The sequence below is a fragment of the Bos indicus genome, chromosome 8, assembly GCF_029378745.1.
Source record: "Bos indicus isolate NIAB-ARS_2022 breed Sahiwal x Tharparkar chromosome 8, NIAB-ARS_B.indTharparkar_mat_pri_1.0, whole genome shotgun sequence".
NCBI classification, from domain to species: Eukaryota; Metazoa; Chordata; class Mammalia; order Artiodactyla; family Bovidae; genus Bos; species Bos indicus.
This window is the reverse complement of record NC_091767.1, coordinates 88447663-88471509: the sequence shown is the minus strand read 5'-3', so window position 1 is coordinate 88471509 and position 23847 is coordinate 88447663. Positions and strand designations below refer to the sequence as shown.

The 23847-nt window shown below is 47.0% G+C and overlaps 1 pseudogene; it reads right to left on the bottom strand.

Moving 5' to 3' along the window:
- Positions 1–13040: 13040 nt before the first annotated feature.
- Positions 13041–13918, bottom strand: LOC109562723 (large ribosomal subunit protein uL29 pseudogene; annotated as a pseudogene).
- Between the last annotated feature and the right edge of the window lie 9929 nt (positions 13919–23847).

The following is a 23847-nucleotide window of genomic DNA, read 5'->3' as shown; positions in this document are numbered from 1 at the left end:
TTTCAACTTAATATAATCCTCAAATGAGTATACTCCTTTCAGCTTTCTTCAAAGTGACCCTAAAGTAAGAATATGGTTTGTTTGTTTATTGCTTTTGTGTGGGCTTTCTCTACCTGTGGTATGAGGGCTTCCCATTGCGGTGCCTTCTCTTTTTGCAGAGCACAGGCTTTAGGGCGGGTGGCCTTCAGTAGCTGCAGCTCATGGATTCAGTAGTTGCGACTGGAAGGCTCTAGAACACGGCTCAGCAGTTCTGGTACACGGACGTAGTTGCTCTGCAGCATGTGGGATCTTCCCGGACCAGGGATCAAACCCATGTTCCCTGCATTGGCAGGCAGGTTCTTAGCCACTGTGCCACCAGGAAAGTCCAGTAATGTTTTTTTAAAAATCTTTTTTCTCCCTTTATATGGGCACTTTTATGGGGGGTGGTATAACTGACACAGAATAAAGGTTACCATTTTAGGTCCATAACGCAGAGTTTTAACACCTACATACAGTCTTGAAATCACCTCACAGTTATCTGGTGCATTTGTCACCCTGATGAGCTCCTTCGTGCAGTTTCTGCAGTCAGCCTTTTCCCAGATCAGCTGCTGGAAACCACTGCTCTGCTTTCGTCATTGGCTGCCTTTTCTGTGGTTTCATGTCCTCGGCATCGTGCATTCAGTGTGTGACCTGTTGTGTCTGGCCTCTTTCCTGTAGCACCATGCTTTCAGGATTTATCCATGTTGTCAACTGATTCTGTAATTTGTTCCTTTTAACTGGGGAGTGGCATTTCACTGCATGGATAGAAGACAATTTTTTTAATCTATTCATCAGTTGATGGGCATTTGGGTTGCTCCTAGTTTTTGGATATCATGAATAAAACTGCTATAGACTTTCATGTACAAGTCTTTCTGCTGCCGTGTATTTTCTTCTGTGTCAATCAATACATAACAAAGGAACAGCTGAGTCAGAGGATTCGTGTTAATATATGTTTAATTTGATAAGATGATGCTTCCAAACTGTTTTTCCAAAGTGGCTGTACCATTTTATATTTCCATTATATTTCCATTAGCAGTGCAGAAAAGTTCCAATCTCTCCATCTTCACCAACACTTGGCATCGCCAGTCTCTAAAATTCTGCTGGGTGTTTAGTTATATTTCATTGTGGTTTTACTTTGTGTTTCCCTAATGTATGATGATGTTGAGCATCTTTTCATGTGCTCCTTGGCCATCTGATAATTTTGGTGAACCGTCCAAATAGTTTGCTCCTTTAAAAAGAGTTGGGCTATCTCCTTATTACTGAGTTGACTAAGAAGCAGCAGCAGCAGCAACAGCTTTTCCTATATTCTGGGTAGAAGTTTTTTACATGTTTTGCAAATATTTTCTTACAATCTATGGTTTGCCTTTTAGTTTTCTGAATGTTGAGTTTTAAACCAGCTTTTTCACTTTCCTTTTTCACACTCATCAAGAGGCTGTTTAGTTCCTCTTTGGTTTCTGCCATTACAGTGGTATTATCTGTTTATCTGAGGTTGTTGATATTTCTCCTGGCAACCTTGATTCCAGCCTGTGATTCATCCACCCTGGCATTTCGCATGATGTACTCAGCATATAAGTTAAATAAGCAAGGTGACAATATACAGCCTTGACTTACTCCTTCCCCAATTCTGAACCAGTCCTTTGTTCATGTAAGGTTGTAACTGTTGCTTCTTGATCAGCATATAGGTTTCTCAGGAGGCAGGTAAGGTGGTCTGGTATTCCCATCTCTTGAAGAATTTTTCTGTTTATTGTGATCCACATAGAAAAAGGCTTTAGTATAGTCAATGAAGCAGAAGTAGATGTTTTCCTGGAATTCCCTCCTTTCTCTATGATCCAATGGATGTTGGCAATTTGATTTCTGGTTCCTCTGCCTTTTCTAAACCCCGCTTGTACATCTAGAGTTTCTCAGTTTATGTAGTGCTGAAGCCTTGCTTGAAGATTTTGAGATCACAGCCTTGTCGTGGAGAAGGGGCTTGCGAAACTCAAGGAAGCTATGAGCCATGCTGTGCAGGGCCACCCAAGATGGACAGGTCATAGTGGAGAGTTCTGACAAAACGTGGTCCACTGGAGGAGGGAATGGCAAACCACTCCAGTATTCTTGCTGTGACAACTCCATGAACAGTTTGAAAAGGAAAAAGTGTGAGGTAGGGGTTGAATTTAATTGTTTTATCCTATTTTTCATGCAGATAGCCATTGGTTTTAGCTCCTTTTGTTGAAAAGATTATAATTTTCCATTGAATTGCCTTGGCACCTTTGCCAAAAATTAACTGGCCCTGTACGAGTGGGTCTAATTCTGAACTATGTTTCTCTATTGGTCTATGTGTCTATTTCGCTTAGACCCTAATACCATGCTGTCTTGGTAATTGTTCATTTATAGTACATCTTAGGGATTCCCTGGTGGCTCAGATGGTAAAAAATCTGCATGCAAAGCAGGAGACCTGGGTTCTATCCCTGGGTTGTGCAGATCCAGAGGCAGGCATGGCAACCCACTCCAGTATTCTTGCCTGGACAATTCCCATGGACAGAGAAGCCTGAGGGGCTGCAGTCCATAGGGTCAAAAAGAGTCTGAGTGACTCTTTTCAGTTGAAAATGACTGAGTGACTAGGCACAGAGCACACACAGTACCTCTTAAAATCAGAAGTGTGAGTCAGAAACCGTGTTCTTTTTCAAAATTGGGTTGGTTATGCTAGGTTCTTTGTATTTTCTAGGTTTTTTGTAATTGTAATTACATTTTGTAATTAGCTCCTCAATTTCTATAAAAAAAGACTCCTGAGATTTTGTTTGGGATTGCACCAAGTCTGTTCATCAGTTTGGAGAATATTGACAGCACAACAATAGCAAATCGTGAGCGTGATATGTGCTCCATTTATTACAGTTTAATTTTTCTCAGATTCGTTTTATCATTTGTGCATCTGTTAATGTAATAATAAGCTTATTCAAATTTATTTAGAAACATACAAAAATATTTCATATTCTTTGATAACATTATAAATGAGTTTTAAAATTTTAACTTTTTAAAAAATTTTAATGTTCCAATTTTTCATTGCATTTGTAATATACAAAAGTTTCCAGTTTACATTGTACTCTTGGTATATATGAATACAATGGATTTTTGTATATTGACCTTGGACTCTACAATCTTGTTATACTCATTGTTAGTTTTAACAGCATTTTGCAGGTTCCTTAGATTTCTCTGCAGAGTCTCATGTCTCTGTGAGGTAGTTTGCGAGGTAGATCAAGATGGTTTTATTTCTTCCTCTCCAACCTGTATGCCTTTTATTTAACTTTCTCACAAGGACTTCTGTGGTAGGCAGAATAACGGTGTTAGAATGTGCACGTTCTAATCCTTATATCTGAGAATGAATAAATTAGTTGACATGGCCAAAGGCAATTAAGTCTGTGGATGGAATTAAGGTTGCTAACCAGTGACTTCGAAAGATTGTTCTGGATTGTACAGGTGGACCCAGTGTAACCATAAAGGCAAGAAGTTGGCAAGTAGGAGGTCAGAGTGATGATGTAAGAGAGACTAAAGTTGCTTCTTGCTGTCTTTAAAGATAAAGGAAGAGGCTGTGAGCTGAGGAATGTGGGTAGCTTCTAGAAGCTGGAAAAGCAAGAAAATGGCTTCTCCCCAAGAGACTCCAGCAGAAGCCAGCTCTCTCCACACCTTGATTCTAGCCCAGTGAGATCTGTGTCAGACTCCTACCCTATAGAACGCTAAGATAATAAATCTGTGTGTTTTTTAAATTTCTTAAAAAATTTTTATTGGACTATAGTTGTTTTACGATGTTGTATTATTTTCTGCTATACAGCAAGTTGAATCAGTTACACATATACAGGTATCCCTTATTTTTGGATTTCCTTCCCATTTAGGTCCCCACAGAGCGCTGAGTAGAGTTCCTTGTGCTCCGCAGTATATTCTCCTTAGTTGTATATTTTATACATAGTAGTGTGTATATGTCGGTCCCAGTCTCCCAATTCATCCCACCTTCTTCTCCCCTTGCTGCTGCTGCTGCTAAGTTGCGTCAGTTGTGTCCGACTCTGTGTGACCCCATAGACAGCAGCCCACCAGGCTTCCCCGTCCCTGGGATTCTCCAAGCAAGAACACTGGAGTGGGTTGCCATTTCCTTCTCCAATGCATGAAAGCGAAAAGTGAAAGTGAAGTTGCTCAGTTGTGCCCAACTCTAGCGACCCCATGGACTACAGCCTACCAGGCTCCTCCATCCATGGGATTTTCCAGGCAAAAGTACTGGAGTGGGGTGCCATTGCCTTCTCCATCTTCTCCCCTTGGTAACTGTAAATTTGTTTTCTATACCGTGACTCTATTTCTGCTTTGCAAATAAGTTCGTCTGTATAACTTTTCAGGATTCCACATATAAGTGATATTATATGATATTTGTCTTTCTCTTTCTGACTTCACTCTGTATGACAATATGGAGGTCTATCCATGTCGTTGCAAATGGCATCAATTCATTCCTTTTTATGGCTGAGTAATGTTCCACTGTGTGTATGTATCACATCTGCTTTATCCATTCATCTGTCCATGGGCATTTAGATTGCTTCCTTGTCCTGGCTATTGTAAACCGTGCTGCAGTGAACACAGGAGTGCTTATATCCTTTTGAATTATGGTTTTCTCTAGATATAGCCTAGGAATGGGGTTGCTAGGTCATATGGTAGCTCTATTTTAAATTTTTTTTAGGAACCTCCATGCTAATCTCCATAGTAGTTGTACCAATTCACATTCCCACCAACAGTGTAGGAGGGTTCCTTTTTCTCCACACCTTCTCAAGCACTTATTGTTTGCAGGCTTTTGGTGATGCCATTCTGACCAGTGTGAAGTGATACCTCATTGTAGTTTTGATTTGCATTTCTCTAATAATTAGTGAGGGGCTTCTTTGGTGGTTCAGTGGTAAAAAATGCAGGAGACATGGGTTTGATCCCCGGGTTCGGGAAGATTCCTTTGGAGAAGGAAATGACAACCCACTCCAATATTCTTGCCTGAGAAATCCCATGGACAGAGCATCCTGGCAGGCCACTCCATGGGGTTGCAAAAGAGGTGGACATGACTTACCAACTAAACAACAACAACAACAATAATAATTAGTGATGTGATGTTGAGCATCTTTTCGTGTGCTTTTTTGGGCCATCTGTATGTATTATTTGGAGAAATATCTATTTAGGTATTCTGCTTTTTTTTGATTGTTTTGTTTTGTTTTTTGATAAAATATATATGGTTTTAAGGCACTGAGTTTGTGGTAGTTTGTTACAGCAGCCCTGGGAAATCAAACAGTATCCAATGTTGAAGAAAAGTGGTGAGAGTGGACAGAGATGCTTCTTTAAATGGAGTGCACTGATTTTTAAATAACACTCATTACAATAACAATGGAAAGGAAAGCCATCCCCTGAAGTCCCGCGATGCGTCTGATCTGCACTAAGATGGATCTGGGCCCATTTAATCCTGATGCTTGCTACTTGAGAGCTGAAGGTGTCTTAGCGGATACTTCCAGCAGAGTGGTAAGAGGTGCTGCTGTCATTTTGCTTCTCCACTAAATTAGTTTTTGATGTGACATTTACTTTGAGCATTAGGGATTCCATACTATACTACCTGAAAAATCAGGACTCCTTGTTGACTGATTTTTTGGAAAAAATTACAAGAAATTCATCTAACTTAGAAGAGTGCAGCAAGGTGGAGACATGTTGCTCAAATTTCTCTAACACTCCGGAATCCAGGTTGAATCAAATCCATCTTTAAAGCTGGCCTGTCTCAGGGCCTAGTCCTTGTTCAGTAGGACTTGTCTTGAATGAGTTTCTGAGACCATAGGAAAGTGGGTTAATCCAGGTTTAGGGCGGGTTTCCTTGAAGAGTCCGTCTGTGCTCTTTCTCTCGTTCTGCCTGTCTGTGTCTCTGGTGAGATGTCACTTTGGCACTTAAGCAAACAGGAGATGCTCTGTGGATCTTTCTCTGGTTTTCTTTCTGTCCTTTGACACCAGGCTGCCACTACTACCACCTGCCAGTCTCTGCTTTCTTTTGCTTTGAGTTTCTCACTGTGCTTTTGTTACATCTTGCAGCATAGAATCATGTGCTTATTTTCCAGCTGCCGTAAAGTATTTGGGGAGACAGGTAAGTAAGTGTGGACATCTAAATCTGTTACTCTCTAGGCTTAGAGGTCCCTGGAACCCATAGCTGGTGCAGACGCTTGTGGGACACCCTGCTCTGATGCAGATATAGCCCATGAGGAACTGGCCACCAAGACGGCAGATCACCCAGCGTGTCCTGCAGTGCTTTGTACAGGGACACCCTGGTTCTGCCCTAAGTGTGGAGTGTTGTGCTCAGACCCGCAACATGCAGGCCTTTGGGGAAGGGAGATGCTATTTTGGAATGAATGGTTTACACTTACTCCCTCACTTCCAAATGTAGCTGAAGAAGCAGCGGGCAGCCCTGAGAAGTGCATGCTGGGTGAACGTGCATCTCCTGGCCTTGATGTGATAGAGGCAGGCGTACCACAGAGGCTCTTTCTCACCGCTGACTCCTTGTGAAAGATGAGTCAAGGTACTGGGGCCTCCAGGAGTGCATTTCCTGACCTTAGACTTAGGTTATTAAGGTTTCCGAGAACTGGGGTCTGTCTTTGGATTGTTTCTGCACATTGAATGTTGGCTGGCAGCCTCACCTCCCCTCCAGTCTGGGCTCTCCTATGTAACCTGAAGTTTCCCCAGTGTCCCTGTCATGATGGTAATTCTCTGGTCTTTCCTGTCTCTCTTCTCTGTGGTGAATCCCCCTGCTTCAGTTCTTCACTGCTGCATAACAAATATCCCAAAGTTGAGTCCTGTGAAACAACAGTTATGCTTGGCTCGGCACCCTGCAGGTTTGGGACCGCTTGGCCAAGAGGGTGTGTCCTCTCGGGACTCCTCAGGCGGTAGTGGTCACTGTAGCTTGGTCATCTCCGCGTCCCCATCCCCACATCTGGAGGCTGATGCTGGCTTTCAGCTGGGACTTCTTTCTGCTGGTGCTATCCGCCAAGACCTGTGGCCTCCTTGTGTGGCCTGGGCCTCCTCAGAGCACAGTGGCAGGGGTCCACAGGGACAGCCTGCAGAAGAGCCAGCTGTCACCTCTCATGACCTGACCTCAGAAGACACGTGGCACCACTTCCACCCCGTCCGGCACCTCAGATGCAAGTCACATGTTTGAGCTGAGGGGAATGGGGTTTGGGGATGGGGTTTCCATCTTTTGTTTGCAGTCATGTCTAGAATTTTTGGACATGTTCTCAAATTTCCACAAAGTCCTTTAGGGATTGTCTGGGTTTTCTGGGAGGCTGCTGTAATGAAGTACCACAGACTGGGTGGCTTAAACAACAGGAATCTGTTCTCTCCTGGTTCCAGGGCCCGCAGTCTGACTCCAGGGTGTCGGCTGGGCTGCTTCCTTCTCCGGGGCTCAGTGCAGAATCTCTTTCAGCTTCTGGTGATCCTGGCAGCCCTTGGTGGCCCTTGGCTTGCAGCTGCGTCACTCTGGTCTCTTCCCTGTCTTTATTTGGCCTTCTTTGTGCATCTGTGTTCAACATTCCTCTTCTTCCAAGGACACCCGTCATTGTCATTAGGGTCCTAGCTTCAAGGTGGCAGGAAGTGTGATCTCCCTAGGCAACTAGAAGGAAAGCAGAACAGAAATGTCCTCCACGACGCCCATCTGCAGCGGGGAGCCTCATGCCAGAGTGCAGAAAGGAACAGGTAAGAGACACAGGATGCTCAGGACTTTCCTCCTCCCAGACAAAGGTCTGTTGGGCCAGGTGACCTCTTCTGGCCCAGCACACAGCGCATCTTTCATGGCCTTGCAGTGAGTGACGTGAGTGATGTGTGTCTAAGTCTTCACCTACAGAATGCCAGAGCAGAAGTGATATGTAAGCTCAAAGGAACATGGTCACCTCAGGTGGACAGGGGTGCCGTGGGGTACCCACAAAGTATGCTCTTTGGACTGGTCCGTAACTGCTACACCCAGGAAGAGCGGAGTTAATTCCAGAATGCAGAGCAAGTGCATTGCCAAGCACATCGTTTCATTCAGGGAAGGCTTTCTTTGTAAAATAAGACTCTCAGCGGTGCACGTGTCTTAACTAGTTTCAGCAGGGTACTCCTACTGCAGGGGATGGTGGAAAATGACCCAGGACAAACCTGGTCCCATGGGCCTGCTCCTCTGGGAACTGCTGTGGGAGGGAGAAACGAACTTCCTGTCCCTAGGCCCCTTGGTGTTAGGTCTGCTTGTGACAGCATTATGGCCCTTCCTCTCACTGACACATGTCAACCAGCATCTCACAAATGAACAAATGATCACTCAGCTTCTCTCACTCCTGAGTTACACATTCAAACAAGGGTTCTTCCAACTTTAAGACTTTGGCAATACTCCAAGATAAATAAGAGGGTGGACTTAAAAAAAAAAAAGCTTCCAAATTGCTAAGAAACTTGATCCTGACTGTTATCAACACACAAAAGAAGATGATAATTATGTGACTAGATGGAGGTGGCCAATGAGGCTATAGTAATCTTATTGTAACATACAAATGCATCAAACCATTTGTGCACCTCGAACTTACACAATGTTATATGTTGATTAAGTGCTGTGCTGTCACTTCAGTGGTGTCTGACTCTTTGTGACCCCATGGACTGTAGCCCACCAGGTTCCGCTGTCCATCAGATTCTCCAGGCAGGAATAATGGAGTGGGTTGCTAAGCCCTTCTCCAGAGGATCTTCCTGACCCAGGGATCGAACCTGTGTCTCTTATGTCTCCTGCATTGGCAGGGGGCTTCTTTACTGCGAGCACCACCTGGGAAGCCCATATATTGATTATATCTCAATTTTATTTTATTTTTTTTAAAGAAGAAGAGAGGTGGGCTCTGGGGTCAGAAGGCAGGGCTCCGTCCTGATTACTTGCTGGGACCCTGGACATATTTACGCGTCTCAGCTTCCCCCATTGATTGGCTTGGTAACGCTAGGAATGCTACCTTTTTGGGCTCTTATGAAGATGAAGTGAGAGTCTGAATGTAAAATGGTCAGCACAGCACCTGACACAGAAGTGCTCAGCTGACGTTACTATTTCTATTACTGCTACTGTGAATAGCATTAGGAAAGGAAACGTCATAGAAGGACCTCCTTGACTCAGAGAGAGCATATTCCGGTCGGACTCAGGTGAACAACTGCACACCTTTTAGGAGGATGTGATGCGCACGCTCTCAATGATGTGACTTTCCAGGACTTAGTCCAGTCGCACACACCCTGTGAGGCCATTCACAGTGGACAAAATCCGAGGTCCAGGTGCTCCCCACAGAGGAGGGGAGGCCGGGGACCCTGCCACCAGCCCACCCGCTCGGCTCCGCAGTTCACAGGCGGAGCAGAGGCTGTGCCCCTGACTGGCCCTTCAAGGAGACCTTGCTGCTGGGGCGGGGGCTGGAGCTAAGCACTGGTGGAGGCTGGAGCCCTGAATGTGGTTAACTCAAGATAAGATCTGCTCAGCTCTTCCTGGAGTGCTGCCCCATTTTCACAAAAATGACTTGGAATGTACAATTTAAAATTTATCTCCTATCTTTTCTGCCTTTCCCAGATCTAGGCTGTTGGGTCACTACGTCCTGGGTCCTGCTTGGGTGGCAGTGTCACCACCTAGGAGGCTCCATGTGCTGGCTAGACCCCAGGCTTGGGACCACCAGGACTAAGCTGAAGGTGGTGGCCGTGGAGGTCTCCTGGAAGGTTGTGGCTAGGCCCTTGGTGTTCCCCCACCTTTATTTCTGTCTCAGCCTTGGTGAGTTCAAATATGTCTGTGGGTATCAGAGTATAAACTGGTGCTCGCCAACGTGCTTCTGAAATTTGGAGTGAATGCTGCTGTCTGACATTGTATGTGTGTATGCGTGCATGCCAAGTGGCTTCTGTCGTGTCTGATTCTTTGTGACCCTATGGACCATAGCCCTCCAGGCTCCTCTGTGCATGGAATTCTTCAGGCAAAAATACTGGAGTGGGTTGTCATGCCTTCTTCCAGGGGATCTTCCTGACCCAGGGCTCAAACTTGCAGCTCTTATGTCTTCCTGCATTGGCAGGTGGGTTCTTTACCTCCAGTGCCACCTGGGAAACCTGTATATGTGTATATTCAGATTCAAATTATGGGAAATACTCTCTAAAGATCACACCCCTTGTGTTAAGGGGAGAATTCCTAAATAAGTCAGATGATCCAGGGCAGAGGGAACCTTTGTTGAAAGCTTCTGGGATTTAAGAAATGATCAAGAAGATGCTAGTCTGGTGCTTTGTTTTTAACATCCATAAAGTCTGCAAAATGTCCAGCCTGACCCCGACTTTTTTGGTTGAGCTGTGGGGTGGTGAGGCCGCCAGCCCCTGCCCTGTGGGGGAGGGGTGGGACGGGGAGTGGACAGCTGGCTTCAGCCTCAGATTGTCCCCTGGGTGTGACCTGAGCAGCTGTCACAGAAGCAGGCTGCCAGGGGTCACCATGTTACGTCTGCTTAGTTTGGTCTAATTTTCAGCAATAAAATTTCCGCCAGAGCATGTGCTGCATGTGGGGTGAGGGGGAATGGGTGGTGGTGACATCTGTGTCCGGCGAGCCAGGCCAGACCGGCTCTGCCTCCTCTCTATCCAGATGCATTCTCTGTATGAGCCTCACACTGCAGACAGGCGCTGGCATTCAGGCTGGCCTCCAAGCTAGCTAGCTGAGCCCATGTGAATTGAGGTTTGCGATCCTGACCCCATGGGAGGGAGAGGCTCCGTCCATGCATGGTGTTCAGTGTGCAGAGTCCCTCCCAGGCTTTCCTGGGCCTGCTGGCTACTGGCTGCACGAGGGCAGTGGCCACCAAGATGGACCCAGCACCAGGGGGTGGGCGGTCCATCACCCTGCAGAGCAGCCTTGTGCTTGCCTGCATGGCCCCTCTGCCACCTACTATCAGCTTGAGGGAAGCTCAAAAGCCCAGTCATTCAGTCATGTCTGACTCTTTGCAACCCCATGGACTGTAGCCTGCCAGGCTTCTCTATCCATGGGATTTTTCAGCCAAGAATAGTGGAATGAGTTGCCATTTCCTTTTCCAAGGGAAACATCCCTAAAATTCATTTCATTCCTTGTCACTGCTTTTGGAGAACTCCGCTCCACCCTCCAGACTCCAGCTTCCATGGGGAGTGTGTCACAGCTGTGGTCATCTCCCTTATTACAGTGCCTCCCGAACTGGAGTTGCATCAGATTCCCTTGGAGGGTTTGTTGGGGTTAAGGTTAGAGTAACACATTACTAGCAAAGTGATGCTCAAAATTCTCCAAGCCAGGCTTCAACAGTACGTGAACCACAAACTTCCAGAAAGCTGGTTTTAGAAAAGGCAGAGGAACCAGATATCAAACTGCCAACATCTGTTGGATCATCAAAAAAGCAAGAGAGTTCCAGAAAAACATCTACTTCTGCTTTATTGAGTGTGCCAAAGCCTTTGACTGTGTGGATCACAACAAACTGTGGAAAATTCTCCAAGAGACGGGAATACCATACTACCTGACCTGCCTCCTGAGAAATCTGTATGCAAGTCAAAAAGCAACAGTTAGAACTGTACATGGAACAACAGGTTGGTTCCAAATCAGGAAAGGAGTACGTCAAGGCTGTATACTGTCACCCTGCTTATTTAACTTATATGCAGAGTACATCATGTGAAATGCTGGGCTGGAAGAAGCACAAGCTGGAATCAAGATTGCTGGGAGAAATATCAATCACCTCAGATATGCAGATTACACCGCCCTTATGGCAGAAATTGAAGAAGAACTAAAGAGCCTCTTGATGAAAGTGAAAGAGGAGAGTGAAAAAGCTGGCTTAAAACTCAACATTCTAAAAACTAAGATCATGGTATTGGGTCCCATCCCTTCATGGCAAATAGATGGGGAAACAATGGAAAAAGTGAGAGATTTTATTTTTTGGGGCTCCAAAATCACTACAGATGGTGACTGCAGCCATGAAATTAAAAGATGCTTACTCCTTGGAAGAAAAGCTATGACCAACCTAGACAGCGTATTAAAAAGCAGAGACATTACTTTGCCAACAAAGGTCCATCTAGTCAAAGCTATGGTTTTTTTCAGTGGTCGTGTATGGATGTGAGAGTTGGACTATAAAGAAAGCTGAGCACTGAATAATTGATGCTTTTGAACTGTGGTGTTGGAGAAGACTCTTGAGAGTCCCTTGGACTGCAAGGAGATCCAACCAGTCAATCCTAAAGGAAATCAGTCCTGAATATTCATTGGAAGGACTGGTGCTGAAGCTGAAACTCCAATACTTTGGCCACCTGATGGGAAGAACTGACTCCTTGGAAAAAACCCTGATGTGGGAAAGATTGAAAGCAGGAGAAGGGGACGAAGAGGATGAGATGGTTGGATGGCATCACTGACTCCATGGACATGAGTTTGAATAAGGTCTGGGAGTTGGTGATGGACAGGGAAGCCTGGCGTGCTGCAGTCCATGGGGTAGCAAAGAGTCTGACATGACTGAGTGACTGAACTGAATTGAACTGAACAGATTACCCTGTCCATGCCCAGTGTTTCTGATTCAGGAGGTCAAGGTGGGGCTGAGAATTCGCATTTGAAGCAGGTTCCCAGGTGATGGGGGTGGGGAGGACACCTGGGCACAAACCCCTCCTAGAGTCAGGGCTGTGAGACAGATTAGTGTTGCAACCCCACCCAGTGTCCCATGGAACCCTGGCTTTATGGTCCATGACAAAGGGTTTGTGGTTAAATAAATGTGGCATTGTGGCAGGTCCACATCTCTCAGACATTCCAGATATACTGAAGTGATGTGAAGTGAAAATCGCTCAGTTGTGTCCAACTCTTTGCGACCCTATGAACTATACAGTCCACGGAATTCTCCACATCAGAATACTGGAGTGGGTAGCCTTTCCCTTCTCCAGGGGATCTTCCCAACCCAGGGGTCAAACTCAGGTCTCCTGCATTGCACGCAGATTCTTTACCAGCTGAGCCACTAGGGAAGCCCAGATACACTGTGATGGGATAAAAGTTTTTTTTTTTTTTTTTCCTTCTGATTTATTTGTTTTATTGATGCCTGGATGCTCAGTCCTTGACTGGGTACTCCCAGAGAGGGTACAGCGGCTCCTTCTGCTGCTGCTTCTTGGTCTTCAGGTTCTCTCCATGTGTGTTCAGTCAGCGGCATGTTTTCTTGGGCCGTGGATCCAGGGGCTTGTACTTCTTGCCCTTATAGAATTTCTCGAGGTTCTCTTTCCAAGTCTGGTTAATGACAGTCAGTACATGGGTGATGGGTTTATGAACAACTCGGATCTTGGAGAGTTTGGAAGCCATGCTGCCTGTCACTTTAGCCACATGCCGCTGGGACAGCTCCACTTTCAGCTCCTCCTCCAGCTCCTCCTCCTTCTTGCTGTGAAGGTTTCCTGCCTTAATCTTGGCCATGGCTGTACAGTCTGCCTCTGCTGCCTTCTCAGAGGGAAAGAAGGGGTAAAAGCTTGGATGAATCCTGCAGGGCGGCACCAAGCTTCCTTTCACCCCACGTTCCTCAAAGCTATTTACATACGGGACACGTCTCTTGCACCATTCCTTCTACCTGGAGTAGGGGGTCCATCAGGCATTAGTTTGAGAAATGGATCCAGAGCTTTATTTGTCTCCTGAGATTCTGTGTAGTCTGAAGGTGGGACAGAGCCCCTCACCCTCCATTCATGACGTGCTTTACCTGCCAGGATGAATCTGACTTTGTGAGGCTGTGTTTGGGGGAGACATATGGGCTGTTCCTGGGCACCTTCCAGGTTCTTCCTCACCTCCTCCCATGTTGCCTCCTTGACTTTGGGGGGCTCCTGATGGGGGTTGCAGGAAGAGGGAGGCGGGGGTGATCAGCAGGGTTGGGGGTGCTCGGTAAAGTTTCAGGGCCCCCTGGACTGTGGACTTGCGGTGGGCAGAGCCTGTGCTCTGTCCAGCCCCAGCCCCAGTCCACTGCCTTGAGTATAGAGCGCGCCCACTAATGATTATGGTCAATGATCCTGCCTGCCCATCCTCCTCCGGGTTAAAGCAGAGCTGGCCTTTGTGGAGACCAGTGAGGACTGCTCCGGGGCATATGGATCTTAGGAAATGCTTCTTGACCCTGCACACTGCCTGTGGAAACCCTGTCAGCGGTGGGACTCAGGGGCCTGGTGTTCTCCTGCCATGAAAGCTGGGCGGGCCTCTGGGCTTGGCGCTGACCAGCACCCTGGACCACACGGTTCCCAGCGCCCGGGAGGGCAGTAGCCCCGCAGCGGACAGTCAGACTTTCTCAGAGTCCTGCTCTCAGCAGCCTCCTGGACAGGCCATTCTCTGTACCCCCTAGGGTTTCTGGGTTATCTGGGACCCCAAATGGGGTTGTGCTTCTGAAGTTGACAGGGTCCTCCAGACTGCCTGGCAGAGCACTGGATTGGGGGCGGTGGTCTATAGTTGGGCTGGTGTGCTTTGTGTTGCAACAACCATCTCTTTGTCTCTCTGTCTCTGTCTCTCTCTCACACACGATTGTATACATGGTCACTCAGGCTGGTCTCGTGCCCTGGAGGGCATGTGTGGGGGTGGCCGTGGGTGATCAGGCCACTGGGTTTTCCCCTCCAGCAATGACTGGGGCAGGATGGCTTTGCAGGAGGAGAGGGCTCCCTGTGGCCTGGGGCCTGCTGGCTGGCTGGGGCCTGCTGTCAATGTAGCCACTTCTCCTGCCCCCACTGATATCTTTGCTGGTGAAATGACAAGGCCTGAGGCCCCCAGGGAACAAACACATCTGGTTCTGTTATCAAACGCACTGTGCTGGGTGGAAAATTCCTTTTGTTTTTCAAGGAATCCTAAGATAATGTGACCCATACCTATACTATGTTGAGGATAGGTTTTATTTGGGATGGTCTGAATATAGTTCAGAAATTGGTACCTTTTGGAAGCACATGTGTGACAAGCTGAGCACGATCTGAAAAACATAGGGCCCATTGTACAGATTCTAGTCCCCCTTTTTGGTCTTAGGTGATTCAAAGTCTGATTCATTCAAGGGCGGAACATCCCCAATCATCAGCTCCTTTTACTGATACAGGGAAATGCTGTGCATATTTTCTGAGATAAGCTGGGTGGATTTTGTCACATTTATGATCGTATATCATGTGTTCTCTCTCTTCTCCCCTTTTAGAATTCCTCCCTTTTTCCATTCACAAACTTAGAAACTGCCTTGCAGCTTTGGAGAGGCTGGCCCTGGGCTGGGCGTGGCAGGTCCCTCACCTTCCTGTGGCCCAGAAGGGCCATCTCCTCACCTATCTCTCCTTGTATCTTCTTTATTCCCCTTTCCTGGGTCTGGTCTATGTCATCACCTATGATCTCCAAGTCTGAGAAGCAGAGATCCCTGTCTTTTTGGTACAGAGGGAATTCCTTTCCCATCTGAAATGAAGCAGACACTTCCTTTCACTCGTCTAGTGCCTTTTCTCATGGGGACAGTGTGTGGGGATGTGATCCGAGGTTGTGTGAAGATCAAAGGGCAACCATATCATCCTTGTGATGGAGGCATTACCAACAGGGAAGGAAGGACGCTTCCCTCCCCTGCAGCGGAGCGTCCTGACTTGGACTGTGCCAAGTCTCACCAAGCAGTGTGAGAGGGGAGGGGTAGGTTCAGGAGGAGTAGGTGTGCGTACTCAGTCGTGTCTGTTTCTTTGCAATCCCATAGATTATAGCCCGCCAGGCTCCTCTGTCCATGGGAATTCTCCCAAGCAAGAGTACTGGACTGGGTAGCCATTCCCTTCTCCAGGGGATCTTCCCAACCCAGGGATCGAACCTGTGTCTCCTGCATTGGCAGGTGGATTCTTTACTGCTGAGCCATCTGGGAACCCTTAGGAGGAGCAGAGGTGACCTCAAAATATGCTCAGAGTTGGGGGACAGCAGAGGCTGCTGGACTGAGTGGGGAGACGGTGGCGGAGCAGCAGGAGCTGGAGCCCGGCCCCAGGCCAGCGTCTGCTCTTTGTCCCCCTCGGTGACAACTTTGAAGGTCTCTTCCTCATTTGTTTTCATTTCCTGGGGGCAGCGTGTGTGTGTGTTTTTCTCCCATGGGGAGGAGTCTTCAGGTGGGACTGCTGAAGGTAGGTACAGGTTAAATAGATTATCTTGGAAAAGAGGGACCAGCCCCTGCAGGGATTCAGGACAAAGGGAGGAGCTGAACTCCTGTTCAGACCCTTGGGGTTGAGTCACCTGTTGTGGAGGCTGAAAGCAACCTAGAGAAGGAGCGGTTCCCAGTCCCTTTGACCAGAAACCATGCCTGTCCTGCTGCAGACTTCCCTGGAAAAATGAAAATACACCACCCAGGCTCCATTCTGGGCTATTAACATTTAATGTTAAAGTTTAATGGGGGGATTCCCTGGTGGTCCAGTGGTTGGGACTCTGTGCTTCCAATGCAAGGGGCTGACAGGGTTCAATCCCTATTTGGGGAGCTAAGATCCTTCATGGAGTGCTCCCCCCAAATAGATTAATAAAGTTTAATGGGGGGGAGGAGGGGTCCAGAGGAACTAGTCCTATCTATCCAAACACCACGGGAGGGATGTGAATGTATGATCCCTAACCACTGTCCTCGGGTCCAAGAGCTTGGATTTGCTGCTGAGTCAGCAAAACGTCCTCATTTGCACTAGTTACTGTGCTATCTAAACTTCTGAATGACCCTCAACATCTCCCTGCAGAGCACTCATTAACCGGGAAGTGTAAAACAGTGACTTAACATTGGAGAATCCTGGCCGACTCCACCTTGACCAAACAACCACCAATATGGGACCAAGAATAGGAACAGACCAATGCAAGCACGTGCTGACACCTGCCCGGCGGAAGACATGACATCACTACTTGCAGCCTTTGAAGTGTGCCGGGGTCCAGCCCCAGCTGATCCAGGGTATTCGAAGGAGAGACGGCGTAGGCGAAGAGGTATAGGTGAAAGCACAAAGCAGAAAGTAGGCAGACTCTGGTTTTGGGGGTAGATGGGGGACTCCTGAGGCTCTATGCCGCCTTTGCATATGCCGAGCCTCCTTCCTCATGACCTTTGTCATGGGTGGAGTTCCTCACGCTGGCTCCCGGCAGTGATAGAATTCCAGTTGAGCTATTCCAGATCCTGAAAGATGATGCTGTGGAAAGTGCTGCACTCAATATGCAATATGCAATATGCACTCAATATGCAATATGCCGGCTCCCGGCAGAAGTGAATTATGAGGGAGCATCAGATAAACCTTAGAGGCTGAATTCTTCAGATGTCAGTGTCAAAAAAAAGTCCTTGGCACTAAACAGACTCAGGAATGATTTCGGATTAAAGGAGACTGAAGAGCTGTGACAAGCAACTGTGCCGAGGTCCTGGGCTTCCTTTGTCATGCAGGACATCGTGGAGGCGATCAACAGAATCGCAGAATCATACTGTGGTCTGTATATTGGACAGTAGCTTCAAGTCTACCAATGTTAGTAACAGTTTTCTGATTTTGATTATTTTGCTGTGGTTTATGAAATCAGGGCAATATCTTTGTAGGAAATATTGACATATATAGTGGTAAAGAGACAGTGAGCCTGAGGCTTACTCTCAAGTGGTTCAGAAAAATACGTATAATTGAGGAAGAGTTAAAAGGATAAAACAAATGTAGTGAAATGGGGGAGCCGGCTGAAGGACACACAGGAATACTTTGTTCTACTATGCTTGTAACTATCCTGTGTCTGAAGTTTGGTCAAAATTTTAAACATTTAAAAAGATTTCTAAAACACAGTGGCTGAAGACAGCTTACGTCTCTCTCTAGGACACCAGTCTGGTCTACATGGTCAGGTGGGGACCCAGGATTGCCCCTATGCCGCCCTCTTACCACTTGCACCACAACCACAGGAAGGAAAAAAAAACAAAACAAAAAACACTTGAAGCAGAAAGAAAGCAATTCCTGTTTGGGCACGTGACATGCAAGTCCACACTCCATTGGCTGGAGCTGGATCAGGTGACCAAGCTGTGTTGTGCTGCGCTGTGCTCGGTTGCTTCAGTCACGTCTGACTCTTTGTGACCCCATGGATCATGGCCTGCCAGGCTCCTCTGCCCCTGGGATTTTCCTGGCAAGAATACTGAAGCAGGTCTCCATGCCCTCCTCCAGGAGATCTTCCTGACCCAAGGATCAAACCTGCCTTTCCTGTGTCTCCTGCACTGCAGGAGAATTCTTTACCGCTGAGTCACTGGGGAAGCCCTAGGGAGATCAGAAATTTGGCATCCACAAGGGAGATGTTGTGCAAAGGAGAAACGCTATTCCATGGAATAAGGGGGAGCAGAGTTGAGGGGACTAGCTGTCTTCCCTTTTCTTTAATTCAGAGGACGTTTGGCAAATGGCCATGGCCCTGTTGAGTCTTGAGGTTGTGCATCCAGTTCAGAGGTCCCACACCTCACTGCTCAACAGTGGCGTCTGCTGGGTGCCTCAAACATCCCAAACACATCGAGTCCAGAACAGCTCCTCCTCGCCCCCTGTGGTCTTCCCGTCCTCCCCCTGTGCTGCCCCGCCCACCTCTCAGAGCCCTCCTGGTGTTCCTGCTGTCTAGAAGGTGGGTACGTCCCCCCCCACTCCACACATACCTCTTGACCTGATTCACATGCATCACTCTTGGCCAGTGTCTCCAGCAGTGCATTGCATAGCTCTATGCCATGGGCGACACTCTATGTCATGATCTTGCTACAATGTGGGTGCTCAGTTTGGAGGGCTGGGCAGGGCCTGAGACTCTGCACTCTGACAAACTCCTGAGGGAAGCTGATGCTGCAGGTCTCGGGTGGAACTGAGCCCCTTGGAGATGAAGGAACTGGCACTGCTATTACTGCAAGAGTACAATCACGGATGGAGGTGGATGGATCGGGGTGCACTAGCCTGTGGAGCTACACTTGTCTGAGATGGATGCCTTGTGGGGGTACTGTCCCGGTTCAAAAATGGCAGTATTTTGGAGAACATTGCCTCCTAAGTCCCTTCAAGTTTGTTTGCCTATAAGTTGATGAGAAAAAAAAAGAAAACCCATATATTCCATGTCATGTGGCTGATGAGGGAAGTTTAGAACACTGAAGGACCTGGGGAGATTCAGAACATTTCTTTTTTTATATACAATTTTTATGTATTTATTTGTGGTTGCCTTAGGTCTTTGTTGCTTTGTGAGAGCTTTCTCTAGTCTGCAGTGAGCCGGGGCTGCTCTTTGTTGTTTGCATGGGTTTCCCACTGCAGCAGCTTTTCTTGTGGAGCACGGGCTCCAGGAAACGTGGGCTCAGCAGTTGTGGTGCATGGGCTTAGTTGCTCCGCTGCACGTGGGCTCTTTTTGGACCAGGGATCAAACTCTGTCCCCTGAACTGGCAGGTGAATTCCTATCCGCTGCGCCACCAGGCTAGTCCAGAGCATTTCTAATTTCAAAGGAAAACAATGTATGAGCCATTGAGATTCCTCCCCGCTCAGCTAAGTGCTGTCTGGGCTGTGTCTCAGAGTAGCTGTCTAGCAGGAAGCCCAGGTCCTACTCAACATGTAGTGGTGTAAACTGGAGGTTTGCATGAGGTCTGGTAGAGGGCAGCCATAATCCCAGCTCTGTGATTTGCTTTGTCATCTTGGACACGCCATTAGCCTCCCGGAATCTCGGTTTTACTGCCTGTAAAGTGGGCGGGAGTATTACAGCTGACACAGTGTTCTCAGTGGTTGGTTCTGGTCTTCCTGTTGCTGGCATGTCTCTGGATTCACAACATGCATCTCTACTGGTAGCAAACGCTACAGGAGCATCCTCTAGCCCTGACTGACTTCTTAGAGGTTGCCCACTGATGGGGCTGAGAATTCTTCAAATTGACAGAAGTGTGCGACTAGTGCCTTCAAGCTTCATAGAAACAGGAAAGGTTTAGTGAAAGTGAAAGTCGCTCAGTCGTGTCGGACTCTTTGCGACTCCATGGATTGTACAGTCCAGGGAATTCTCTAGGGCAGAATACTGGAGTGGGTAGCCTTTGCTTTCTCCAGGGGATCTTCCCAACCCAGGGATCAAACCCAGGTCCCCCGTATTGCAGGCGGATTTTTTTTTTTTACCAGCTGAGCCACAAGGGAAGCCCCACATGGGAAGGGAAAGGTTTATATCAAGGTATAAATAGGTTGCTTTTCAGAGCTGGAAGCCATATTCTCCTTGACCGCAAGATGGCGCACGCAATCGTGAAATCCACCACGGGCGATGTTGGTTAGGGGCTCCTGCTGCTGCTGCTGCTGCTGCTGCGTCGCTTCAGTCGTGTCCGACTCTGTGCAACCCCATAGAGGCAGCCCCCCAGGCTCCCCCGTCCCTGGGATTCTCCAGGCAAGAACACTGCAGTGGGTTGCCATTTCCTTCTCCAGTGCATGAAAGTGAAAAGTGAAAGTGAAGTCGCTCAGTCGTGTCCGACTCTTCGCGACCCCATGGACTGCAGCCTACCAGGCTCTTCCGTCCATGGGATTTTCCAGGCAGAAGTACTGGAGTGGGGTGCCATTGCCTACAGCGAACCAAATATTTTTTGGAAATCCTCTTTTCATTAAATGATTTCCTTATCCTTGGTGGACCAAGTGGTTTCCCCCAAAGGCTCTAGAAGAAGTTTTACAGACCCCTCTCGATGAGGACTAGGCACTCCGGAGCTGGCCGATCTGGGTTCATAGCCTATTTTTGCCACTTCCTGGCTATGTGATCTCAGGCAAGTTGCTTAACCTCTCTGTGTTCTTCAACTGACAGTGGTGACAACGGTGCCTCCCTAACAGGGTCACAGCGAGTTTTAAATGATGTTTTCAAAGTGATTGGAATAGTGCCTGGCATATAGCAAGTCCTAGAAAAGTCTGGCAAATAAAATCTTAATACTAACACTAAAACTAATTTTAATACAATACTAATACTAATAGCATACTGCCACACTCCTTTTCCAATAAATGAAATTTAACACTGGAAATTTGAATTGAACCTACAAGAGTAAAAAGAAAAAAGAATAGATTGAGTACATACACTTAAATGTTTTGAATTTTTAGAATTGCTGATATACTATGTAAACAATGGAAACAATTTTTATAATTTACTGTCGTCATTCCATTCTGGAAAGGAGACGTTTTTGCCAGAAAAGAAGTGAAAGAATTTTATCCATTGCTAGTTGCTAAAATGCACATCTTGGCGAGTTGCCTATCTGTGGAGACGTACGTGCCTAGGTGTTTGGCTGCTGGCCCCTCCTGCTTGCCTCCAGTGTGTGGCCTGATTCCGTCCCAGTCATTCCAGAGTTAATCTCCAAGTGCAAGATCACCATTTTCACTCAGCTGGGAACAGACCTGGGTCAACTGCCAAGAGGAGCAGCCTGGGAGTCAAAGGTCTCGCTCCTGCCCATCTCTTCCTATAAGCATGACCCTGCAGACAGCTAACTTCTTGATCTGTTACCATATGGTCAGAAATTGCTCAGAATAATGCCTGAAGCAGGAGTCAGGTTGATGATGTCTGGCACTGAGATAATTATCCATGAGAAGTTTGAATCTGTATTACATAAAATCAAATTGCAGAAAAGCATAATGAAGAAAATAAAAATCATCTATAATCTCATTACTTTGAGATATAACCACTGTTTCTATTTTGACTTTTTGTACAATTACGGTCATGTGTACTAAATGTTTCTGCACAATAAGAAGCACATGAGTCTATCTTGCTATTCTGCATTACATTTATCATGCAGTGAAATACTCTTCAAAGCACTTATTTATGGTCTTGTATTGTCTACTCTATGGCTACATCATGTGAGAGTTGGACCATAAAGAAAGCTGAGTGCCCAAGAATTGATGCTTTTGAGCTGTGGTGTTGGAGAAGACTCTTGAGAGTCCCTTGGACTGCAAGGAGATCCAACCAGTCCATCCTAAAGGAAATCAGTCCTGGGTGTTCATTGGAAGGACTGATATTGACGCTGAAACTCCAGTACTTTGGCCAGCAGATGAAAAGAACTGACTCACTGGAAAAGACCCTGATGCTGGGAAAGATTGAGGGCAGCAGGAGAAGGGGATGACAGAGGATGAGATGGCTGGATGGCATCACTGACTCGATGGACATGAGTTTGAGTAAGCTCCAGGAGTTGGTGATGGACAGGGAAGCCTGGCGTGCTGCAGTCCATGGGGTAACAAAGAGTCACACACAATTGAGTGACTGAGTTAAACACCATGATTTAGCACTTACCCCCTATTTGGCTTCTGATGTGCACTATTTGAAGAAATACTGCAACAAACATTTCCTTGTAATATACACTTCTGAGGGCTTTCCTGCTGACTTAGTAAAGAATCTGCCTGCAATGCGGGAGACCCAGCTTTGATTTCTGGGTCTGGAAGATCCCCTGGAGAAGGGACTGGCTACCCATTTTAGTATTCTTGCTGAAGAATCCCATGGACATAGGAGTCTGGCGGGATACAGCCCATGAGATCGCAAAGAATCAGACATGACTGAGCGCTTAATGCTAGATTTGACTTTCATACACTTCTGAATGCAGTTCTTTAGGAGAACTTAAGAAAAGCAGATGTAATGGGTTAACAAGCATGAGCTCTTTAAACCATGCACCAACTTCTTGCTTAAGATCAAAGTAAAGTAAGCAGCAAAAATACTTTGAGCTCTGTTCTGCTAACTGCAGTCTCCAACATCTTACTGCCGTTTCTGGGAATTTACTTTAAACTGTCTCTCTGCTTGGTGCTCTGTGGTAACCTAGATGGGTGACAGGGCAGTGGGAGGGAGGTCCAAGGAGGAGGGGACATATGTACAGCTGATTCACTTCCTTGTACAGCAGAAACGAACACAACATTGTAAAGCAACTATACCCCAATTTTTAAAAAATTGTCTTTCAGAACATAAGGGAAGGCTTTCACATAGGAAGTTCTGGGCTCTAGTAATCTATAACATGCTACATGTTATCCTCAGTCATGTCTGACCCTCTGAAACCCCATCGACTGTAGTCTGCCAGGCTTCTCTGTCCATGGGATTCTCCAGACAAGAATACTGGAGTGGGTTGCCATGCCCTTCTCCAGGGGATCTTCCTGACCCAGGGTTTGCACTTGGGTCTCCTGCATTGCAGGCAGATTCTTTACCATCTGAGCCACCAGGGAAGCCCATATGTTAATGTTTTCAGAAAGGCGACCATAGCATTCCAACTAACTGTGTACTGGTGAAATTTTACCCCAAACTCAAATGCCTACAGGGTTCAGGCAGGGGCTAAAAGTACCGGCAGGTCTGCTGTGGTATCTGGACAACGTCTAGAGTGACGTGGAAAGTGCATGCCATCCACTCTTACCTGCAGAAACAGATAGACAAGTCAAACCTGAATTTGTGAGTTGTTCTAGAACACTGCCCCCCAAACAAAACCCAAATGTGAGCCAAACAGTGACCAGGCGTGATGTGTAGAAACTCCATTTGAGGTTCATGAAGTTTGACAAAGGGCAGATCTTCCTTTCATAGAGGACGAAACTGGAGTTCAGAGGATTTGGGCATATGGCTGAGCCTGGAAGGACCTCACATAAGCACTTTGTCAGGTTCTCAGCTAGTGTGGCTGACCTTGCTGTGGTACGTACTTCAGATCATTGCTTACTCATGATAGACAAAGTATCAAGTGCCTGAATGATCCCTCCCTCATCATTTCAGGGATTCCACTAAGCTAATGTGACTTTCTCACACACTAAGCAATTGCTCTCTCAAGAAATAATTGCTCCTTCCAGAAAGCCCTCTCCACACAGGGACTGACCACAGATGTCCGCTTGTACTATATGGGGTTTTCCCTTTCTCTGTTTCCTGTTTCCTGTCCCAGCTGTTTTCAGAAGCCTCCGCATCCACAGACCTCACATTTCATCCGGGGTAGGGGGGGCCTGT